Source organism: Piliocolobus tephrosceles, chromosome 11, assembly GCF_002776525.5.
Source record: "Piliocolobus tephrosceles isolate RC106 chromosome 11, ASM277652v3, whole genome shotgun sequence".
In the NCBI taxonomy this organism is placed as follows: domain Eukaryota; kingdom Metazoa; phylum Chordata; class Mammalia; order Primates; family Cercopithecidae; genus Piliocolobus; species Piliocolobus tephrosceles.
In genome coordinates this window covers 12,510,672-12,534,305 of record NC_045444.1, presented here as the reverse complement: position 1 = coordinate 12,534,305, position 23,634 = coordinate 12,510,672, and the positions used below count along the sequence as shown (strand labels likewise).

Below are 23,634 nucleotides of genomic sequence, written 5' to 3'. Positions count from 1 at the left end.
GTCCTCGGGAAGCCGGTGCTGAGTGTGGGAACGTGAGCTTCAGGCCAGAGAAGCCACAAAAGGGTGAGTGGCTTGATGGCGGGGCAGCACTTGGCCCCGGGTTAGGGATGCCTCTTTAGTCTGGGACCAGAGGGTTGAGAGGATTTAGTCAAGTAATAGGTGTGGATGAGGGGCTGGTGGTGGGGGAGGGGCCGGCGGTGTAGCCTGTGTGAAGGCCCAGGGGCGAGTGAGTGGGTGTGAGTGAGCGGGGATGAGTGGGTTGTGAGCAGGGGTGAGTGAGTGGTGGTGAGTGAGCGGGGGTGTGATGGGGGTGAGTGAGCGGGAGTGTGAGCCGGGGTGAGTGGGATGTGAGCGGGGGTGAGTGGGGGTGAGTGAGTGGGGGTGAGTGAGCGGGGATGAGTGGGGTGTGAGTGGGGGTGAGTGAGCAGGGCTCATATGGGGAGGTGCAGAGTTGGGAGTGGGTGGGTTGGGTGCTGGATGGTGAGAAGCTTTTCTGGAGAGCTAAGCAGGGCCTGGGGCCTCAGGCTGTGCCTTGGCCTTTTCCCCAAGAGCACTGGGGAGCCATGGAGTGCAATCGAACAGTCACTGCACACTGAGCAGTAAACGGACAGTAGGTGGGCAGGGCTGTCCGAAATCTAGGCCGCAGAGAATAGATGAGGAAGTTGAGTCCAGGGAAATGGCTGAGACAAGGGATACTGTTGAGTCCCCTCTGCCTTGCAGCGCTTTGTCATGGCACAGTGAGACCACTCAGAGGTGCCTCCTGTGGCCTGGACCAGGGCCCCAGGGGCTGTGACCAAACCTGCCCATTTCCTAGCACAGGCCTGGCACCCAGTCCTGGCCCTAGGGGGGATGAGATTTTGGAAAGGACCGTGTGAAGGGGCCCCGGTCCCACACATCTTCCCAAGGAGGGGTGGGGGTTCAGACCCAGGCTTCTTCCCCAGGGGTATTCTCTGACTGGAAGGAGACCCTCCAGGAACCCAGCGCCCCAGCCCCCACTGCAGCCTCCGGTGGCTCCTGGCACAATAGCCTGTGGCACCTCCTCCTACGAGGCCCTCCCCGGGGTGCTGGGGATTCAGACTTGGAAATGCAGGCCAGGGAATAGAGCTCATGCTTCCCTGTCTCCCCACCCTGCGCTGAACGGTCGAGGAGACCGAGGGTGGGGTTGATACCCCACATGCTTACTTGGGGTCATTTTTGAGTCACTTTCGGTAGTTCGTGTCCTTCTAGGAGTTTGGCTGTTGTGTCTAGATGGTCTGATTTGTTGGTGTACAATTGTTCCTAGTGTTTCCATGGAATCCTTTTATTTCTGTCAGGTCGGCAATAATGTTTCCTCTTTCATTTCTGATTTTAGAAACTTGGGTTTGTCATTGTTTATTTATTTATTCTTATTAGAGATGGGGTCTCATCATGTTCCCCCAGGCTGGTTTTGTATGCTGGCCGGCCTCAGCGATCCTTCCACCTCGGCCTCACAAAGCGCTGGGATGACAGGCGTGAGCCATGGTGCTCAGTCTGTGATTTGAGTCATTTGTGTCCCATCTTTCTTTTCTTGGCAGCTCAGTTCGAAGGTATCCCTGCTGCCAAAGACCAACTGCTCCTGCTAGTTTGAATCTGGCCCCAGGGTCTCTGTTGGTGAGACAGGTGACCATGAGGCAGACACCTTGAAATCTAGCACGACAGAGCTCAATGCCCCCATGAGAGGCACCATAGCACGCAGACTTTGCAGACATACTAGCGAAGGCCACAGCAGGACCTGAGTGAGGAACAAGCTGACCAAGATCCTGGGGTTCTGCCACACAGCCCTTAAACCAGGGACTGGAAACTGTTTCCATAAAGAGCCAGGAGTCAGTATTTTGAGCTTTGCCAACGGATCTTTGCCTCAAGGTGGCAACTCTGCCATGGCTGCACCACAGCAGCCTTCTGCAGGTGGCCTGTGAAGAGATGGGCATGATTGCACCCCCATCAAACTTTACTTACGGACATGGACACTTCTCAGTGTCATGAATTGTTAGTTTTTTATTTGTTCAACCATTTGGAAATGTAAAATCCATTTTTGATTCACGGGCCACAAGAGGAGGCAGGTACGGGCTGCCCCTGGCCGACCTCTGGAATGAGCTTAGAGAAGGAAATGACAGGCTGGACCAGTGCAGCCTCCTCATAGCAGATTCGCTGCAGAAGGGTCCTTCATAGCAACCACTTCTCATCCTTCGTCTTGGCTTCAAGTGCAGATCAGGTGGAGAAAGAGAGAACAGAACTGGCCTCAGCAACAAGAAGGAAGGAGATGCAGGGTCAAGCAGACATGTGGATCCATCACATTCAACACTCACACCAAGCGGAGCACAGGCAGCACCAGCCCGGGGGCGCCGAACTCGAGGCTCTCTGGGATGGGGGACCTCTGGCTGGGCAAGATTCTCTACCTAAAACTCATATAGAAGATCTACACGGCAGTAGTTACAGAAAACACACACTAAGAAAAAGGCCAAAATAAAAATAGGACACCAAGTTTGGCCAACCAGCTCTCACAAGCCAGTAGGTAAGAAAGCCCAGGAGAGCCAACCAGGGGAGCTGGGGGTGGGTTCCTGCCTGCAGGGGGCCTGGGACACCCCATTCCCACAGATGAGGACCCAAGCTTTGGGGAGGAAGCTGTCAGAGTCACCAGTGAGCTGTTCAGAGCTGGAGCCACAGAACAGGTGAGGAGCCCTGGCCACATCCCCGTGCGGGCTAAGAAGCTGGGGTGGGGGCACACCCCCAGGGGCCGATGCAAACAGTGGACCGCGGGCCCTCCTCCTGCCCAAAGGATGCTCAGCTCCCAAGGGTCCACCAAAGTCTGGAACCCAGGGACACACCCCCTGACCCACATGCCCAGGCCTCCTGGACCAGGCAATGTCCAGTACAGGCAGGCAGTCTGGGCTTGGGGCCAGGACAGGGGTGGACGGTCCTGCTAGGCAGGCCTCCTCCTCCCTACCAGCTGGGCTGGTTGCACTGTAGTTTTGGTTCTGGCAATATATTGCTGCCCACTTTGGCCACACCAGTCCCTGGCTCCCTGGCTAGGCCCCGTGCTGTCCAACTCACCTACACAGGCCCCACACACCCAGTGCCCACCAGGCTCCCGTCAGCCAGGAGGACCCGTGCTCATCCCCTGAAGTATCTGTGGGAATCTGCATCCCACAGGGACCCACAGCTCAGGGCCAATCTCCATGGGGCCTCTTGGTTGTGGTGATAGGTGTTGGAGGGGGTTGACCTCCAGCCCTCCCATCCTGGCCACTGTGTTTTATGGGGATCATTCTTTCCTGGGAGCTTCCTGGGGACCCCAGAAGGAAGAGAACAGGGTGGTCACGGCAGCCTCAGCCCCAGGCTCTGGGTCCATGTTCAACAGTCTTTCAGTTCTGGTTTGATCTGGGCGGTAACAACAGGTCAAGTCATTCACACAAGGATTGGCTTCAATATAATGCATCAAGGGACTGTGGAGGACACAGATCAGCCTCCAGGCCGGTTACACCTGGTGACTTAGTCAGTGCAGGCTAGGGAGTGGAAAAGCTGACCCATGACCTCCCCACCTACCCTGCCCACCAGATGCCAGTAGTGGCCAGGGATCCCTGACTTCAGGCAGAGGCAGGCAGCACAGTTGCTGCCTCCTTTAATCCCATCCCAGGGCCCACAGGGCTTGGAGAAACCTGGCAAGTGCTGAGTTGGGAGAATCAGGCAGGGGGATGCCAAGTGAAGAATGTGAGGGACTGGGTATGAGGGACACTAGGGCACAGGGTACAGGGTCTGCTTCCCCTGGGGAGGTGGCAGGGAGACATATAGTAGCCAAGCCTCCACAGGCACCACCCTGCTGCCAGGCATGTGTGGTGCCCATACCCACCCCAATGGCTGCAGGAAGGTTCTTCATCAACAAAAGGGGACGATGCACCCACACCCACATAGGCATTGGTGCCCACGCACATCAGAGAAGAAAATTGCTGCTGTGCCCATGGTGTGGGGAAAGGGGCAATGTCCCCCTCCTCCCCATGGTGGGTCCAAAATTACCCACTCCTGCCAACACCCCCTCCCCCAACTCCACAAGCTGCTGACCTCCACACCAGTGCCATGCCACGTGCCAGGAACAGCTCAACGGTACATCCCAAAGGGTGCTATCCTGGAGCGGCTGTGCTGGGCAAGTGACACGTTTCCTAGTCACAGAGGTTTTCTTTCTTTACTGCTCACCAGCCCTGTGCCTCAGTTTCCCCCACTGTGGCACAGTAAAGAAATCCCATCTTGAAGGCTAGGAACCCAGAAATGTCACCGCACCTGGTGAAATGGGGGGTGAAACTCCCTGCCTTGGACCTCTTGCTCCAGGACTGATGTCCCTTGGGACATGGCCAGGCCAGCATCCTGGGGAGGGCTGCATTCCTTGCCTGGGGAACCTTGCTCCCAGTTAGGGATCACTGGAGTTGAGGCCCCTAATGGATTGGGGGAGGCACAGGGGTAGAATGGAGGTAGCCCCATCATACGGGCCTATGTAGACCCCAGAAAACAAGCATTGAGTTCAGACTCTTGTCTGAAGCTGGCCATGTGAAAGTATTTGGGCTTTGGGGTGCGATGAGGGCCTGCAGTCAGGGAACAAAGTGTGCTGGTTTGGACACGCAGGGGGTTCTCTGCAGCTCTCTCTCAAGTACAGGGTATGTTGCTAAGTATATGCTTTTAAAAACCCTAGGAGGAAGGGGCACCCAGAAGGAGCCCTGAAGTCAAGGGCAAGGTCCAGCATTTCCACCTCCCCAACTGAAGACAGGCTGGAGGACAATTCTCCAGAGTTTCACAACAAAGAAGAGAAAAAAGAAATCAAAAAGACCTGGAGGATAGGCAAGCTAATGAGGGCTGACTGAGATTACCCTGCCCAATCCTCAAAACAAGCCTTCCCTGTCTGTCCTCTGGGCCAGGTGAGGAAACAGGTCACAGTAGGACATTCAGACCCTGGACAGGCAGCTGGCAGCCTGGAGCCCAGGAGGTGCAAACACATTTTGACTAAGGCACATCCTGCACAGCCCTAAATCCATTAAAACTTGAGTCAATACAGCACATGCTTCTGTGAGCACAGGGTTGGGTCTAGGGTTACAGATTGGCAGCATCTCAAGGCAGAAGAATTTTTCCTAGTAGAGATCAAAATGGACTTTCTTATGTCTTCATCTTTCTCCATAGACACAATAACAGTCTGATCTCTCTTTCTTTCCCCCACACAGGGAGTGTCACCGCTGTATGTCAGCCACTGGGGGACAGGCTTCAGCTTACAACCACCTTCCAAATTCCACCCTCTCACCTTGGCAGAAGCTGGCCAGGAATTGGGGCCAATGGATGGGTGGGGTCTGCACGCAACACCGTGTTCAGGTCCCCATGATGGCCTCACACATGGGTGGTGGCCCTGCAGTTCCAGGTGCCACACACACGCCAGCCCCTGCTCAGGCCCTGATCTTTGAGGAGGGGGAGCAGCAGAACCCGGGCACTGACCCCACAGTGCCACTCACACCCACAGACGATTCTCCACAGAGGCATCAGGTCTCGGTCCTGGCCACCTACCCCCGCAGGGCCTCAGCTCTTTCCCGGGACTCACGTGGTCCTTCCTCACATGTAGCTCTGGTAGGATGCATTGTTCTGTACCCAGGGGCTCTGAGGTGACAATGGCCACGCTCATGCAGAGTGCAAGGGCACTGGCTGGGTGCCCATTGTGGGGACCCTGACTGCAGCACTCCCAGACAATCATCAGGCATGCTGGCCCCCTGTCTTAGCTAGGGCACCAGCGGTAGGAGTGCACTGCTCTGGACTCTGCAGGAGGAGGACAACTGTCACCGCATCTTTATGTTCTCCTGCTGGTGTCACTCTGTGCTTCTCATCTCCTGGTTGTAGGATTCAGGGCAGACTCTCTGAAGACCTTGTGAGAAACAGCAGAGTCCAGCAGAGAAGAGGAGAAAAGCCCAGCTGCAAAGATGAAAAAATGGAAGGTGTGACATGGGCCTCCATTCAGATTCTGTATTTAAATGAGGTCTTCCGGAACACCTGCTCTCATTAGAAAATACTTCATAGGCCGGGCGCGGTGGCTCAAGCCTGTAATCCCAGCACTTTGGGAGGCCGAGACGGGCGGATCACGAGGTCAGGAGATCGAGACCATCCTGGCTAACACGGTGAAACCCCGTCTCTACTAAAAACTACAAAAAACTAGCCGGGTGAGGTGGCTGGCGCCTGTAGTCCCAGCTACCCGGGAGGCTGAGGCAGGAGAATGGCGTGAACCCGGGAGGCGGAGCTTGCAGTGAGCTGAGATCCGGCCATAGCACTCCAGCCCGGGTGACAGAGCAAGACTCCGTCTCAAAAAAAAAAAAAAAGAAAATACTTCAGATATATTGTGTGTGTGTGTGTGTGTACATTTTAATATATATACACACATTTAGTTAGTTAGTTAGTTAGTTAGTTAGTTAGTTAGTTAGTTAGTTTTTTTGAGACAGAGTCTCGCTCTGTAGCCCACGCTAGAGTGTAGTGGCATGATTTCGGCTCACTGCAAACTCTGCCTCCGGGGTCCCAGTGCAAGCAGTTCTCCTGCCTCAGCCTCCCGAATAGCTGAGATTACAGGCATGCACCACCATGCCCAGCTAATATGTTTTTTTTTTTTTTTTTTTCTTGAGACGGAGTCTTGCTCTGTCACCCATGCTGGAGTGCAGTGGCACAATCTCGACTCACTGCAATTTCCACCTCCTGGGCTCAAGCTATTCTCCTGCCTCAGCCTCCTGAGTAGCTGGGATTACAGGCGCCTGCCACCACGCCCGGCTAATTTTTTGTATTTTTAGCAGGGACGCGGTTTCACCGTGTTAGCCAGGATGGTCTCGATCTCCTGACCTCATGCGACAGAGCGAGGTCACTTGGGCAACAGAGCGAGACTAAGTCTCAAAAAAAAAAAGAAAAAGAAAAAAGAACAATATAAGCCAGATTCACTCAAAAGAAATAAAAACGAGATGACAAGTCAATGGCACTGAACACAGAAAATCAACGGAAGAACTCAATAGAACAATAGCTGTTTCTTCATAAAGATCAACAAAATTGGTAACTATCAAGCCAGGCTAACAAAGAAAAAAAGAAATCATACAAATCACTCTAAGATGAGTACAAAAGTAATGGCAGTTTTGCATTCTTGGAATTTGCTGTTTGATACTGGAATACCCTCTTAAATAAATGTGGTTATGTTATTCATCATTCTAATGGGCATTTCTTGCCTTTTTTTTTTTTTGCTAATGACTTATTACTTATTTATTTTAGACTATGAAAATGATGTCAGACCAAAAGCAAATTCAAGCGACTTTCTTGTTCGAGTTCAAAATGGGTCCTAAAGCAGGGAAGACAACTCACAACATCAACGCATTTGGCCCAGGAACTGCTAATTAATGTACATCGCAGTGGTTCAATAAGTTTTGCAAAGGAGGCGAGAGCCTTGAAGATGAGGAGTGAAGTGGGCAGCCATCGAAAGTTGATAACGACCAATTGAGAACAACCACTGAATTCCATCCTCTCACAGCTACACAAGAAGTTGGCAAAGAACTGAATGTCAACCATTCTATGGTCATCCGGCATTTGAAGCCAATTGGAAAGTTGAAAAATCTTGATAAGTGGGTGCCTCATGAGTTGACCAAATATTTTAAAAAACATCCTTTTGAGGTGTCATCTTCTCTTATTCTATGAAACAATCAACCATTTCTTTTTTTTTTTTTTTTTGAGACGGAGTCTTGCTCTGTCGCCCAAGCTGGAGTGCAGTGGCCAGATCTCAGCTCACTGCAAGCTCCGCTCCCGGGTTTACGCCATTCTCCTGCCTCAGCCTCCGGAGTAGCTGGGACTACAGGCGCCCGCCACCTCGCCCGGCTAGTTTTTTGTATTTTTAGTAGAGACGGGGTTTCACCGTGTTAGCCAGGATGGTCTCGATCTCCTGACCTCGTGATCCGCCCGTCTTGGCCTCCCAAAGTGCTGGGATTACAGGCTTGAGCCACCGCGCCCGGCCAATCAACCATTTCTTAATCAGATTGTGACATGCCACAAAAAGTGGATTTCATACAACAGCCAACTCAGTGGCTGGACTGAGAAGAAGCTCCAAACCACTTCCCAACGTCAAACTTGCACCAATAAAAGGTCATGGTCACTGTTTGGTGGTCAGCTGCCAGTCTTCTGATCCACTACAGTTTTTGAATCCTGGTGAAATTATTACATCTGAGATGTGTGCCAACCTAATCGAAGAGATGCACAGAAAACTGCAGCACCTGGAGCCGGCACTGGTCAACAGGAAGGGCCCAGATCTCCACAACGCCTGACCACACGTCATACAACCAGGGCTTCAAAACTTGAATAAACTGGGCTATGAAGTTTTGCCTCATCTGTCATATTCATCTGACCTCTCGCCAACCAACTACCACTTCTTTAAGCATCTTGACAACTTTTTGCAGGGAAAACAAGTACACAACCAGCAGGATGCAGAAAATGCTTTTCAAGAGTTCATCCAACCTTGAAAGCACAGAATAAACAAGTTTATTTCTCATTGGCAAAAATGTATTCATTGTAATGGTTTCTTTTTTTTTTCTTTTTTTTTTTTTTTTTTTTTTTTTTGACAGAGTCTCACTCTGTCACCCAGGCCAGAGTGCAAAGGTGCAATCTCGGCTCACTGCAACCTCTGCCTCCTGGGTTCAAAAGATTCTCCTGCCTCAGCCTCTTGAGTAGTTGGGATTACAGGCACATGCTACCACTCCCGGCTACTTTTTGTCTTTTTAGTAGAGACGGGATTTCACCATGTTGGTCAGGCTGGTCTCAAACTCCTGACCTCCTGATCCGCCTGCCTCAGCCTCCCAAAGTGCTGGGATTACAGGCATGAGCCACTGTGCCCAGCCCATTGTAATGGGTTCTATTTTGATTAATAAAGATGTGTTGCAGCCTAGTTATACAAATTTAAAATTCATGGTCCAAAACCACAATTACTTTTGCACCAACCTAATAATTTAAGAATTAAAAGAAGCCTTTATATTAGAGAGCCCATGGATGATAAAATCATAAAGAATATTACAATCTCCATAACCCACAAACTTGGTAACTTAGACCAACTGTATGAATTAAAAGACACAATCTATTAATACTAAAACACAGGAGAAATAGGTAATCTATATATATTGATATCTATTAATAAAATGGAATCGATACCTAATAACCTTAGAGAAAACTTATATATTCCATAAATCTGACATTCTGTCATGTTATTCTAACTGGTGGGATTCAGGGATTTCCATTTTGATAAGAACATAGGTGAGTCGCACACACTTAATTTTAGTGCTCATTGGTCAGAAAAGCCATGTCCACTATAGGATACTGCAGAGCGATGCGTTATGGAGAATTTAGGCAAGATAATATGATTTTCAGAGTTAAAGGAAGACAACCTGATTTATGTACAGTAATTCCTCATAATATCATAGGGGATACCATATTTAAACTTTGGGGTATCCCCAGGTATAATTCTTACTTGAGCCACATGTGAATTTCAGATACGGAGGCTTCCCAACTTTGGTGGCTTTCAATAAATGTGGAAGTTAACTCACAACCTATTTTGTGGAGGCATAAAATTCAATGAGCACTCATTTAACCTTTTATTTTAAATATTATTTTTGTAAACTTGCATTTCTAATTAGTTGAAATTTTAAACCTGTTTCAGTTCTTATCCACTTTTTTTTTTTTCCCTGAGACGGAGTCTTGCCCTGTCACCCAGGCTGGAGTGCAGTGGCATTGTCTCGACTCACCGTAACCTCCGCCTCCCAGGTTCAAGTGATTCTCCTGCCTCAGCCTCCCGAGTAGCTGGGATTACAGGTACCTGCCACCACGCCTGGCTAATTTTTGTATTTTTAGTAGAGATGGGGCTTCCCCATGTTAGTCAGGCTGGTCTTGAACCCCTGACCTTGTGATCTGCCCACCTTGGCCTCCCAAAGTGCTTGGATTACAGGCCTGAGCCACCGCACCTGGCCTCTCCACTCTTTTTAGGTGGAGGGGAGTAAGGGTTTCTTGGAATTGGGAGGAACTCGCATGTACCCAACCCATTTGGGTAAATTTCTTCCTTCAGAGTTTTTCAAATCAGCATCACCATTGTTAAAGGCCTCCCACATGGTAATAATTGTGCTACAGGGTTTTACAAACATGAAATTTATGTTTGGCTGAATGAACCTCCTTGCTGTGGCACAAGGGGGCCATAGGTGTTTTCACCAATTATGAAGCGGGTTCACTGTGCAATGGCTACCAACATTTCTGAGTACAATGAGACCAAACACATTCATACGTAAATCCCATGAAGTGAATTTATTACTTACAAATAGCAAACAAAAGACAACAGAAGTCTAGGATTCAATATGAACCGCTACCGCAAGATCAGGAAGGCTACCCAGAGCAGATGGATGGAGTTTTGACTATAAATGCTTCACTTGCACTACAACTGAGGGACCCCAGAAAGAAGCCCACATTGAGTTTTCTCCCAGGATGTGGTTTGCTGGACACAAGCATTAAAGGACATTCTGTTTCGAGCAGGGACTATAACAGAGCCTGGGCTGTTCTGACCAATGTCACTTGATTATCGGGATATTGCCTTCCCAGCATATCATACAGTTATCTTGAGAACTACCAGTAAGAAAGGGAGGAAAATGGCCCTACACCCTTAAAACTGAAGGATCAGGATATTTGCTGTGACAGAGGCACAGACAGTAGCGACAGAGTGTTCTTGTGAGCCATCTACTAGTTCTCTTAACCGGAGCATGGCACCAGACCGCTTTTCTATTTGCTTTCAATGGAAACTATTTCAGAATATTTTGAATATTTTGAATTTCTATATCTATAGAGTTGTGGCACATGATCACTGGCAGTGTAGACTCTCTGCATGGTTAAAGGAAAGAGTTCAGAAGCCCATCAACCCACATTGGAGGAGACCACCTAATCCTCCAGAGAGTGCCACTCCATCTTCCTGGGGTTAGCTCCACATGCAGTAAGGCCACTATAACTAAGGCCGTCAAGACTTGCAATCCGAAGATGAGACTTTTGACATGCTGATAAGCAGCAGTTATAACAAAAGCCCACACACTGGCCAGGAATTTTTCAATGAAAGCAGCTGAGACGCTTCTTCATATGCTTCAGTAGGGGCTAATATCAAACTATTTCTTCCCATTTTCTTTACTCAGCAGTGCCTGAACCATGAGGCACTATAGATGTACACCTCTTCAGGAGGGTGTATGGGACAGCGGCAAGGGGAGCAGCAGCACAAGAAACAAACAAGGCCACTACTTCTGCTTACACAATAACTATTGTCTTGGAGTGTACAATAATTAATAATGTTCACATGGCTGCCCTAAGCATACAGAGATGCTGACCAGAGTAGATGCAGGGACTACAGAGATACAGCCTGATTCTTGCTAATTAGGACTTAAGTGTTGGCTTATGTGCTGTGCTTTTGTGCATTCATAAGCCAGGGCCTCAAAACTGCGTGCTAAGCACAGGCCAAATGTCATGCTGGGGTGCAGTTAAACACTGATGTCTAGGAGATGAGAGCATTTTAGTGTGGGAGAAGATGACAACACCTGAAGACCACAAAACACTGTGCAGACCAAAGGGAAGGCTCATCGTCAGCTCACGGTTCTGACCCAGGTGACTGCTGATGTGTTACAGAACAGTCAGCCGACAGCAGGTAGGTCAAGTTGAGCAGGTGTCCTGCATGAGGGCTGGTCCATTCCATTCGTGTTGCCAATTGTTTCAATAGTGTCTCATGCACCCCACTGGTGAGGAAGGAATTAGCACCCTATGTTTACTGGCACCGTTAAACACATACCATCTATTACTAAACGGATAAGCCAGACATCAGTTATTAATTACATAGAGGAGGATGGTGTAAGCTCCCACAGGCCCAAACAGGGATTAACTTGAGCGCAGAGAGTGGTATAACATTAAAAAAGTGAGTATATTCCTTTTTTTTTTTTTTTTTTTTTTGGACACAGAATCTCGCTGTCACCCTTGCTGGAGTGCAGTGGTGTGATCTCAGCGCACTGCAAGCTCCGTCTCCCGGGTAAACTGTATGTACTTAGGAATTAATATCAACTCATTATTAGCAAAAAATAAATATCTTTACATCAAGAGTAGTTTTTCATTTAATAAAAATAGGTGGGATGTGTATAATGGACAAGGGATAATCAAAATTTGCCAAATGAGGCTAGTAAGACAATCCCAAGAATTCACAATCATTATTCACTGGTTCGTTAATCACAGGACAATACATACAAATGAAACTTACCTGGCCGGGCGCAGTGGCTCATGCCTGTAATCCCAGCACTTTGGGAGACCGAGGCGGGCAAATCATGAGGTCAGGAGTTCAAGACCAGCCTAGCCAACATGGTGAAACCCTGTCTCTACTAAAAATACAAAGAATTAGTTGGATGTAGTGGCGTTCACCTGTAGTCCCAGCTACTCGGAAGGCTGAGGCAGGAGAATCGCTTAAACCCGGAGGGGAGGTTGCAGTGAGCCGAGATCACACCACTGCACTCCAGCCTGGGCAACAGAGTGAGACTCCATCTCAAAAAGAAATAATAATGCATATTAGAAAAACATCCAAATTCAACCATGAATCCAGCACATTACCAAATGAATAGACAAAATTTCTACCAACAGACTCAAGAAAATATCATTATCTATGAAATTCAAGTACTACTGCTTAAAGAACATTTACAGAACTCTCACCTCAAGGTTTCCATGCAAAACAAGGTGAAATGCATACTCAAGATATGGGCCACTGATAAAAACAACATACTTGTAACTTGTGTAACATTTCATAGATTTTTTTCAAGCACTGCACTATAATTAATTTGCATCAGGCTTTCCAAATTAGAAAAGCTTCACTTATAGAACTTCTTTCCAATGGGAGTTTTCACACGGCTTTTCAAGTAAATGTTAAAACAAAATATTCTTGCAGTTTCTAAACTGTTAGAGTTTTAATCCTGGGTATGTTCTTGTATTTACAAGGTCCAGCCAGCTACAGTGTGCATTTTCATATGTCCTTGAGTGGGTATGAGGGAAATGAAACATTCCCACATTCTGGACATTCATAGGGTTTTTCTCAGGAATGAGCTGATGTCATCCAAAGGAACTAACACAACTGAAGGCCTTACCACAAATTTAAATTCAAAAGCCTTTTCTCCACTCTGAGCCCTCCCAAATCTTCAGGAAAATCTGAAGGCTTGACCACATTTCCTACATTCTTAAGGTTTCTCTGCAGTGTGAGCTCTTTCATGTTTATGAGGGAATGGGAAAGAGTAAATGTTTTACCACGTTTCTTACATTCAAGGGGCTTTATTTATTTATTTTTGAGATGGAGTCTCACTCTGTCGCCAGGCTGGAGTGCAGTGGCACAATCTCGGCTCCCTACAACCTCCGCCTCCTGGGTTCAAGTTATTCTCCTGCCTCAGCCTCCTGAGTAGCTGGGATTACAAGCATATGCTACCACACCCAGCTATTTTTGTATTTTTAGTAGAGACGAGGTTTCACCATGTTGGCCAGGATGGTCTCGATCTCCTGACCTCGTGATCCGCATGCACAGGGCTTCTCCCCAACCCCCCGTGGCCTTTTATGTCCTTGAAAAAGAACTAAGACAACTGAAATGTGTCACCATGCCCAGCTAATTATTTTCTTTGTTTTTGTTTTGAGACGGAGTCTGCCTCTGTCACCCAAGCTGGAGCGCAGTGGTGCAATCTGGGCTCACTGCAAGCTCCGCCTCCCGGGTTCACGCCATTCTCCTGCCTCAGTCTCCCAAGTAGCTGGCATGAGCCACTGCCTGGCATTATTTTATTTTTTGTAGAGACAGGGTTTAACCACGATGCTCAGGTTGTTTCACATTGTTTTAATCCAGGCTGGTTATGAACTCCTGGGCTCAAGCAATACACACACCTTGGCCTCCCAAAGTGCTGGGATTATAGGCTGAGTCACTACACCCAACCTCTATATCATGACTTCTTTAGTGGCACATAAGGTAACTGGAACGAGTGTAGGCTTTACCGCATCTCTTACATTCATAGGGTTTTTCTCCAGTATGAATTCTTTCGTGGAGATGAAGGGAACTGAGGCGACTGAAGGCTTGGTCACATTGTTTACATTCATAGGCTTTCTCTCCAGTATGAGTATTTCTATGGTTACAAAAGGAACTCAAATGACTAAAGGCTTTGCCACATTGTTTACATTCATAGGGTCTCTCTCCAGTATGAATGCTTCCATGGTCATGAAGGGAAGTGGAACAGCTGAAGGCTTTATCACATTTGGTACATCTTTCTCCAGTGTGAGTCCTTTCATGCATCTTAAAAGAACAAGAAAATCTGAGTGTTTTCCCACATCCCTTACATTCGTAGGGTTTCTCTCCAGTGTGAGTTCGTCCATGTATTAGACAAGAACCGGAAACAGTGAACGCTTTACCACATTGTTTACATTTATAGGGTTTTTCCCCTGTGTGAGTTCTTTGATGTCTTTCAACTGAATTGAGAAAATGAAAAGCTTTCCCACATATCGTACATTTATAAGCTGGATTTCCACTGTGCATTATCATGTGTCTTCTAACACCTGGAACAGAAATGAAGAGTTTCCCACACTGTTCACATTTATATTGCTTCTCTCCATATGGTTTGTATCCTGAGTGAGCTAGGATGTGCCTATTAAGGAGGGAATGATGTACAAAGACTTTTCCACAAATACTGCATTCACATTGTTTTCATCCAGTAGAAATGTTCTCATTCAGATCAAGATTTGGAATGTGGCTGACAACTTGTCCATACTGATTACCGTCTTTGCTTTCACAGTCTCTGTATCATATGATTTCTGTAAAAAAAAAAAAAAAAAAAAAAAAAAAAATGACAAGCACATTATTACTGCTTGGTTTAATAACTTTCTACTTGGTCTTGGACTTACACTGCTACCAATACCAAGGAAAATGCATTTTTTTTTTTTTTTTTTTTTTTTTTGCCATGACTGAATTATTTGAAAGTAAATGGGTTACTGCTGAAAACACAGCTACCATCTGCATGGCTATGACCAAAATAGTAACATTTATATACACAATTTTGTAGTACTATTTTCAAGTAAACTGTTTTCCAAACACTGACTGCTACACTGATATAAGTTACATTTTGGGTGAAATTTTTCTAAAAGGAAATGAATTTCAAGTGACTCTTATTTGCTTTGATTGCTTGTTTTTAAATTCATGACATGCTAAGATTCCTTCAGAGGACTTTATTTCCTCTTCTCGGTGCAAATTATCTCGTATCTTTCCCAAGTTTTCTGAAGTGATATTCAATATTCTGGTCATTCCGTTTTTTCCTAAAATGCAGATGCACAAAATTATCACGAATTATTACAAACTATAGAAACATGACTAGATTTCATGTTCATTGTACACAGTGCCCATGCCTGATTTATTCACCAAATCATTCCCTTGCCCCATTCCAAATCACAAATAGCACTGATGATAGGGAAATACTTCTGTAATTAAGTGAAATGTGTTGTCATTCTCACCTACAGAAGCCAGGTTCCTGTAGGTTTCCTGCATCACTTCTCTGTAGAGATTCTTCTGAGAAGAATCTAGCAAAGCCCATTCCTGCTGGGTAAACTTCACAGCCACATCCTCAAAAGCCACGGAGTCCTAGAACATTCCACACATGTGGATAGAAGGATGAGTCAGACTGAGAGCACTGGGTATACTCAATTCATAAGCTGTTTACATGATTCTAAAATTTCCAAGCATATATTCTATGACTTGATTGTCACAACCCTTACTCTGTTCACACATACTCCCTCCCACACAGCAGTACTAACGCTAGAATTGAACTATTCAAAAAGGCAACAGTGAAGTAGAAACACCTATCTCATTAGAGAATCCAGGGAGCAAGATGTGCTGCTAGGAGTTACCTTTTAACTTCACTTTGTACATTTCTAGTATCTGCCATAATAAAGTCCTACCTGATGTGCATAAGTGAGTTAATATTATCAGTGCTGAGAATACTTATTCTTAAAAATGCCTGCTCGCAAAGTTCCATCTTTGTTTGTATTAGTAACTTACATTTTGAAAGGGATTCCACCAACCCAAGTAATAAGAATGACTCACTGCATCTAAATGGCTTATGCAGTATATTTTCCAAAACTTTTTCTGCTGAAAGTCTATTATTTTGTGCACTGCAGTGGTGCTTAGGGAACCAGACACAAAAACACAGTCTGAACACTAAGTGTTCAATGAATTTCCCTGGTAGACATTATTTTATATGTGCTGTCACTTGTTAACTGTGGAAGTGAACCCATTCCACGTGATTACACCAAGAGAGAATAGGCTTATTAAATTTAATTGAGTAGTAAATAAAACCAATAATTGATATTTAACAATACTAATACAACAATTTTTCAAATTTCTATTGCACAATATCAAGGCAGAAAGGAATAAGAGGAAATAGGACACATGCTTTTTAAAATGACATTAATGTCACCACTTCCAGATGCTATTCCTATGAAACCACATAAATTCCCAAATCAGGTGGTTTTAGGCAAGAAAAGCTACTCTTTCATATGTAGTAAAAATGACCAATGTCTAATCATTTTTAGTCATCTAAAAAAAGAGTGATGGCTTGTCTAACATACTTCTAAGATGTTCAAACAAAACCACTCAGGACAGCACAGTGTTAGCAGAGAGATGAGCAAGCAGACCAAGGGGGAAAAAAGTCTTAATGACCCAGCATCTATATGGAAAGTTGAGGAATGATAGAGTAGGCACTGTAGAATAGAAAAAGAAATCACATGCACTTTAAAATATGAGGCAAACCAGGCTGGCATCTACTTGGGAAAATGCATTACATTCTTCTCTATTCCATGAACAATAATCATCTTATTATATATTCAAATACAAAAGATAAAACCAGAATACTTTCAGAAGTCACAGGAAGATTTTTTTTTAACAAAAGATTAGGCAGATTTTTTTTTTATGTAAGAAAAAAGTGATAAAGGAACAAACAAACTCAAACATATTAAAATTTAGGGAATAAAAAGAACATAGAGTGGGCCAGGCGCCGTGGCTCACGCCTGTAATCCCAGCACCTTGGGAGGCTGAGGCAGGGGATCACCTGAGGTCAGGAGGTTGAGACCAGCCTGGCCAACATGGCAAAAATCCCGTCTTTTTGTTGTTTGGTTGGTTGGTTGTTTGTTTTTGAGACGGAGTCTTGCATTGTCCCTTGGGCTGGGGTGTAGTGGCAAGATCTTGGCTCACTGCAACCTCCACCTCCCGGGTTCAAGCAATTCTCTTGCCTCAGCCTCCCGAGTAGCTGGGATTACAGGTGCCTGCCACCACGCTCAGCTAATTTTTTCATATTTTTAGTAGAGACAGGGTTTCACCATGTTGGCCAGCCTGCTCTGGAACTCCTGACCTCGTGATTCAACCACCTTGGCCTCCCAAAGGGCTGGGATTACAGGCATGAGCCACCGTGCCAGGCCTAAAACCCTGTGTTTACTAAAAATAAGAAAATTAGCTGGGTATGGCAGAGATGGCGCCATTGCACTCCACCCGGGCTACAGAGCAAGACAGCATCTCCAAAAAACATAAAACAACAATACTCAGACACCCAAATAAGAGGATACACATGTGTCCACTGTCATAAATTATTCACCAAGCTACAAGAGGGGAACTGACATTTTGGTGAATCTTTATAAATCATCAATTTATCTATCACACTTTTATTTCACCAGTAGCATTTACAAAGCTAAGTCCTACAATTCCATTTGAAATTACCCTTAAAAAGAACAGAACTTTAAAACTTACTACACTCACTCTGGGGAAGAAATCAATATCAATTTTTAGCAAATGAAATACATCGTTTTACCTTGCCTCTTTGGAAATAGTATTTTTATCTTTCAAGCCGTACTGACAAAATGTATCTTACAGTCAGTGAAAACCTGAAACTCAAATAAGCGGACAAGCCTTTTCAAGGTAACAAACTCAGGGAGAGGCAGTGCTGACTCCAACGCAGACATTTCTTTTTTTTTTTTTGAGGCGGAATCTGGCTCTGTCGCCCAGGCTGGAGTGCAGTGGCCAGATCTCAGCTCACTGCTAGCTCCGCCTCCCGGGTTTACGCCATTCTCCTGACTCAGCTTCCCGAGTAGCTGGGACTACAGGCGCCGCCACCTCACCCGGCTAGTTTTTGTATTTTTAGTAGAGACGGGGTTTCACCGTGTTAGCCAGGATGGTCTCGATCTCCTGACCTCGTGATCCGCCCGTCTTGGCCTCCCAAAGTGCTGGGATTACAGGCTTGAGCCATCGCGCCCGGCCCAACGCAGACATTTCTAAGTGTCACAGCAGGCCATTCTATCCCTTAGGACACCCATCCTGTTCAGTAAAGTACTCAGTGACCACCTAGGAGGCACTGGCACTGCTCTTTGTCCTCCTGTGTGCCTTAAGTGCATTTTAATATTCAGGTTCTTGCACATCCTCTCTGGGGTGGGTTTTCCTTGTCCTTTGGGACAGTTTTTCTCTCTTCACAAGTCTGAGACAATCTAGAGAGCAGAAATCATTTCTGCCTTTTCCTCTCAATATCAGCATCCCATTGGCAGACCATCAATGTGTCTCCAAGGAATAAAAACTTGGGCTGGAGGAATAATTTTAATGACCTAACTTTCATGACATTACATTGTATTGTCCATTAATTTTAATGTCCTAAAATTTTAATGACCCTAAGGGGTCATCATTTTAGATGAAACTATACCAGGAGATTCCTCTAAGGCCAAGAGCATCCAGCTGCTCCCCTGAGAGACTCTACTCCCTACCTCACGCTGTCCTTGGGGATGAGATGATGCAGGGGCTGATACTCACTAGACCCTCCAATAGACATGGCCACAGTGGGTATCCTGGGTCATCCCCAGACAGTTCTAAAATGCCAGAACTGGGAAAAGACAGGAGAGTGGCTAAGGACACAACACCCTGTCAAGTTTTCACGGGGGGACCTCAACCTAACGACATTTTGGTAATATGTACACTTAGGAAAGATGAAAAGAAGAGAGGCACAAAGATTTTTTTTACAGTAGAGTATCAGATGATTTATTCTCCGCTTTCCTCTCATGTAAAATGTTTGGAAACAGAAAAATATTTTGGCCAAGGTGGCTCACGCCTGTAATCCCGGCGCTTTAGGCGGCCGAGGAGGGTGATCAATTAAGGTCAGGAGTTCGAAACCAACCTAGCCAACATGGCGAAACCCTGTCTCTACTAAACATACAAAAATTAGCTGGACGTGGTGGTGGCGCCTATAAGCCCAGCTACTTGGGAGGGTGAGGCAGGAGAATCGCTTGAACCCGGGAGTCAGAGGTTGCAGTGAGCTGAGACTGCACCATTGCACTCCAGCCTGGCGACAGGGTGAGACTCCGTCTCAAAAAAAAAGAAAAAAATATATATATATATATGTGTGTGTGTATATATGTGTATATATATGTGTGTATATATATGTATGGTTTGCTTCCTCATTCACCTTATCAAAGCCTCTCATTTACGCCCCTCCCGTGGACCCCAAACCACAAACCATGACTGCGGTACCCGTTTATGAATCGCGTTTGCTCAAACACGCCGTTTAACGTTTTAACAAAGCCTCAGGTTAATTTTAGGGGGAGAAAGGTGGGACTGGAAGCTCCATGAACCACAGCTCCTCCCACGCTGGAACCCCGCACACCGAGTTGGGGCTCTCCCGGATCACCCTCCCGTGGTCACCGCACTAAATGGGTGGAGGAGGCGCGGGGTTCCCGAGAGGGCTCCGGCTGGCGGAAGTGGCGCCCACAGGTACAGACAGGACGCAGGGGTCCCGCTGCCCGCCCCGCCCGGCCCTGCACAGAAGGGGACTGAGGCCCGGCTGCGCCGCCGCCACTCGGTCCGCAGGTTCCGCAGCCGATGGCTGCTTCCAGCAGGTTTCAACCAGCCCACTTCCCCACTTCGGGAAGCCAGGCGCAGTCCACTCACCCTTCCTCGGCTTCCCGGGTATCCTGGAGTCAGCTAGGGATGTCCCAATACCCGCAGGTCACAGGGTGGCCGAGGCTGCTGCAGAGCCACCTGGGCCTCCCAGAGCCAAGAAGTAGCAGCAGAGACTCACAGAAAGAGCCTACGGTGGCGAACGCGAGACAAAGCGCCCGCCAGCCAGGTCCCGGAAGCCGCCCTCTCCTTTCCGGCGGCGCGCCTGATTGAAGGGTCCCCACCCCAGCGCCCCTGATTGTATGGGGCTTCAGGCCCCGCCCCCTCAGACCCTGAGTGACAGGAGATTGCGATCTCACGTGAGGCTGGATGTGGCCAGAATGACCTTTTTGGCCTAGCTGTTTGTAGGGGGTGCGTCCTTCCTGCGCGGGGATCTGACCATGCAAGGAGCACATTCGCATTTAACCTTGTATACAAGATTATAGCTATTTTGCCTAATAAGATATAAAATTGCAAGCAATATAATGGCAATTCTGTAACTGCCCAGTGGGTTCACCTTGCCCGCTACCTAGACAGAGCCGATTTCTCAAGACGGGGGGAATAGCAATAGAGAAGGAGTAATTCACGCAGAGTCGGCTGTGCGGGAGACCAGAGATTTGATTTATTTTATTTTATTTTATTATTTCTGAAACAGAGTCTTGCTCTGTCGCCCAGGCTGGAGTGCAGCCTCCGAGTTTTATGATTATTCAAATTTGTCTCCCTGAGCATTTGGGGATAAGAGTATTTAGAAAGTTTATTTTGCCAAGGTTGGGGATGCTTGTGCATGACACAGCCTCAGGATGTCCTGATGACAGTTGCCCAAGGTGGTCAGAGCACAGCTTGGTTTTGTTGGAGATAAATGCTCAGTGACGCAAAGTGAAACCAGCACTTAAGCAAGTTTTCTCAGCAACGCAATTTACCTCCGCGGAAGCGTGCTGCTCGCATCAATCACAATCGCAAGAGCACACGGAACAAAGGAAAGTAGGGGCTTTTATTCCTAATGCAATCCCTACCTCTGGCATGGGCTGGAGCCAGACCTCAAGATCTAAACTGACCCGGTTGGCTATTTGTGAATACTTTCCCTGACTTGTTTTTCTAAGACCACCAGAGCGAGCACAAAAGAACCAGCAAGTAGGCAAAGGTCAGGAGCAAAACTGCAAGTGTATTTTAGTAACCTAAGGTGTGGAGAAGAAGTCTGTCGGCCTCCGGCAAAGAAGGCCGGCAGAGTTCCCCTCCCCCAAGCTCTGGGACGGAGTTCCGACAGTCGGGACAGCAATGGGAAGCTGGAAAGTCCGCGTGGCTCAATGGCGGAGAGCGGCTTTTCTAGGAGTGGGAGGGCTGCCTGTAATCCCAGCTACTGGGGGGTGAGACAGGAGAATTGTTTGAACATGGGTGGTGGAGGTTGCAGTGAGCCATGCCACTGCACTCCAGCCTGGGCAAGAAAGCTAGACTCCATCTCAAAAAAAAAAAAAATTCATGTCAGCATGCTCTTTTGCATTCTAGGGTAAACTCACCCTTTGCTTTAGGACCAATCTCAAGGGGCCCATGAGGTCAGAACTAATTTCGTAGTACTGCTGAGGTGTATTTACTGTACTTCATTCATTGTTGCTATTTTTAAATGAATCATTAAATAAGCTTTCTTAAAAGTTATGTTTTATAGTGTCCAGTTGTGGTGACTCATGCCTGTAATCCCAGCACTTTGGGAGGCCCACGTGGATGGATCACTTGAGGTCAGGAGTTCAAAATCAACCTGGCCAACATGGTGAAACCCCATCTCTAATAAAAATACAAAAATTAGGCAGGTGTGGTGGCAGGTGCCTGTAGTCCCAGCTACTCAGGAGGTTGAGGCATGAGAATAGCTTGAACAGAGGAGATCTTTAGTTCAGTGAGCCGAGATTCCGCCACTGGACTCCAGCCTCAGTGACAGAGCGAGATGCCATCTCAATAATAATAATAATAATAATAATTATTATTATTATTATTATGTTTTATAGGTATGTGCTGAGAGGAATGAAAAAATAGTTTTTTAGAAAGTTATGTTTAAATGTTTAACAGTAAACTCTAATAGCTATAATCCACAAAAAAGTTCTTTGATGTCCTCATTATGTTGGAAGTGTGTAAAGAGGTTTCACCAAACAAACCAACCAAAAACAAATTCCCAAACCCCCTGCCCCAAACCTAATCTGAGTACTGCTGCTTTAAGACAAAGCTACAGGACTTAAAAAACAGAAGTATAGCCAGGGGCAGGGGCTCACGCCTGTAATCCCAGCACTTTGGGAGGCCAAGGTGGGTGGATCACCTGAGGTCAGAAGTACTAGACCAGCCTGGCCAACATTGTGAAACCCCATCTTTACTAAAAATTAACCCTGTGTGGTGGTGGGCACCTGTAATCTCAGCTACTAGGAAGGCTGAGAGAGGAGAATCGCTGGAACCCGCGAGGCAGAGGTTTCAGTGAGCTGAGATTGCACCACTGCACTCCAGCCTTGGAGACAGAGTGAGACTCTGTCTCAAAAAACAAAACAAAACAAAACAAAAAAACAGAAGCACACACACAGTGGTATTTCTCTGAAACTATTGCTCCAAAGTACAGTGTCAATCACTCACATTAATGATAACTTTTAAGTAAAGCAAATTCTGTTTCATAGAGAACACTGGAAGTTGGATACTTGTAACTGTGACTGTCACGTAATGTATAGCAGACAAGCAAAGTTCATGAATGCACAGTGACACAACCCTCTGCAGCCATATGAATCCCTTGTGGTATAACTTCTCCAAGTGGCAAAAAGAAACACATTCATTAACAGACCCAAAGATGTAAACTCTTGGTAGCATATTAAAAAAGAAGCAAGGGTCGGGCCGGTGGCTCACACCTGTAATCCCAGCACTTTGGGAGGCCAAGGCGGGCAGATCACTTGAGGTCAGGAGTTGGAGACCAGCCTGGGCAACATGGCAAAACTCTGTCTTCACTAAAATTACAAAAATTAGCCAGGTGTGGTGGCACACGCCTATAATCCCAGCTACTCGGGAGGCTGAGGCAGGAGAATCGCTTGAACCCAAGAGGTGGAGGTTGGAGTGAGCCAAGATTGCGCCACTGCACTTGAGCCTGGGCAACAGGGCAAGACTCTGTCTTAAAAAATAAAAATAGGCCAGGCACGGTGGCTGATGCCTGTAATCCAGCACTTTGGGAGACCGAGGCAAGTGGATCACCTGAGATTAGGAGTTCAAGACCAGACTGGTCAACACGGTGAAACCCTGTGCCTACTAAAAATACAAAAATTGGCCAGGCATGGTGGCCAGCACTGTAATCTCAGCTACTCTGGAGGCTGGGGCAGGAGAATTGCTTGAACCCGGGAGGTGGAGGTTGCAGTGAGCTGAGATCATGCCATTGCACTCCAGCCTGGGCAACCAAGAGTGAAACTCCTTCTCAAATAATAATAATAGTAATAATAATAAGGCCAGGAGTTCGAGACCAGCCTGACCAACATGGTGAAACCCTGTCTCTACTGAAAAATACAAAAATTAGCCAGGCATGATGGCAGTCTCCTGTAATCCCAGCTACTTGGCAGGTTGAAGCAGGAGAATCACTTGAACGTGGGAGGTGGAGGTTGTAGTGAGTCAAGATG

At 46.8% G+C, this 23,634-nt stretch overlaps 1 long non-coding RNA gene across 2 annotated transcripts; it reads right to left on the bottom strand.

Moving 5' to 3' along the window:
• Positions 1-986: 986 nt before the first annotated feature.
• Positions 987-20,223, bottom strand: LOC111523390. 2 transcript variants are annotated; one of them, XR_004229207.1, is made up of 4 exons: positions 20,024-20,223; positions 15,562-15,688; positions 14,071-14,868; positions 987-5,949 (listed from the first exon to the last, which is right to left on the bottom strand). It is a non-coding gene; the product is annotated as an uncharacterized LOC111523390 (long non-coding RNA). The 2 variants fall into 2 exon arrangements; XR_004229206.1 differs by lacking the exon at positions 987-5,949 and having other exon boundaries at positions 13,863-14,868.
• Between the last annotated feature and the right edge of the window lie 3,411 nt (positions 20,224-23,634).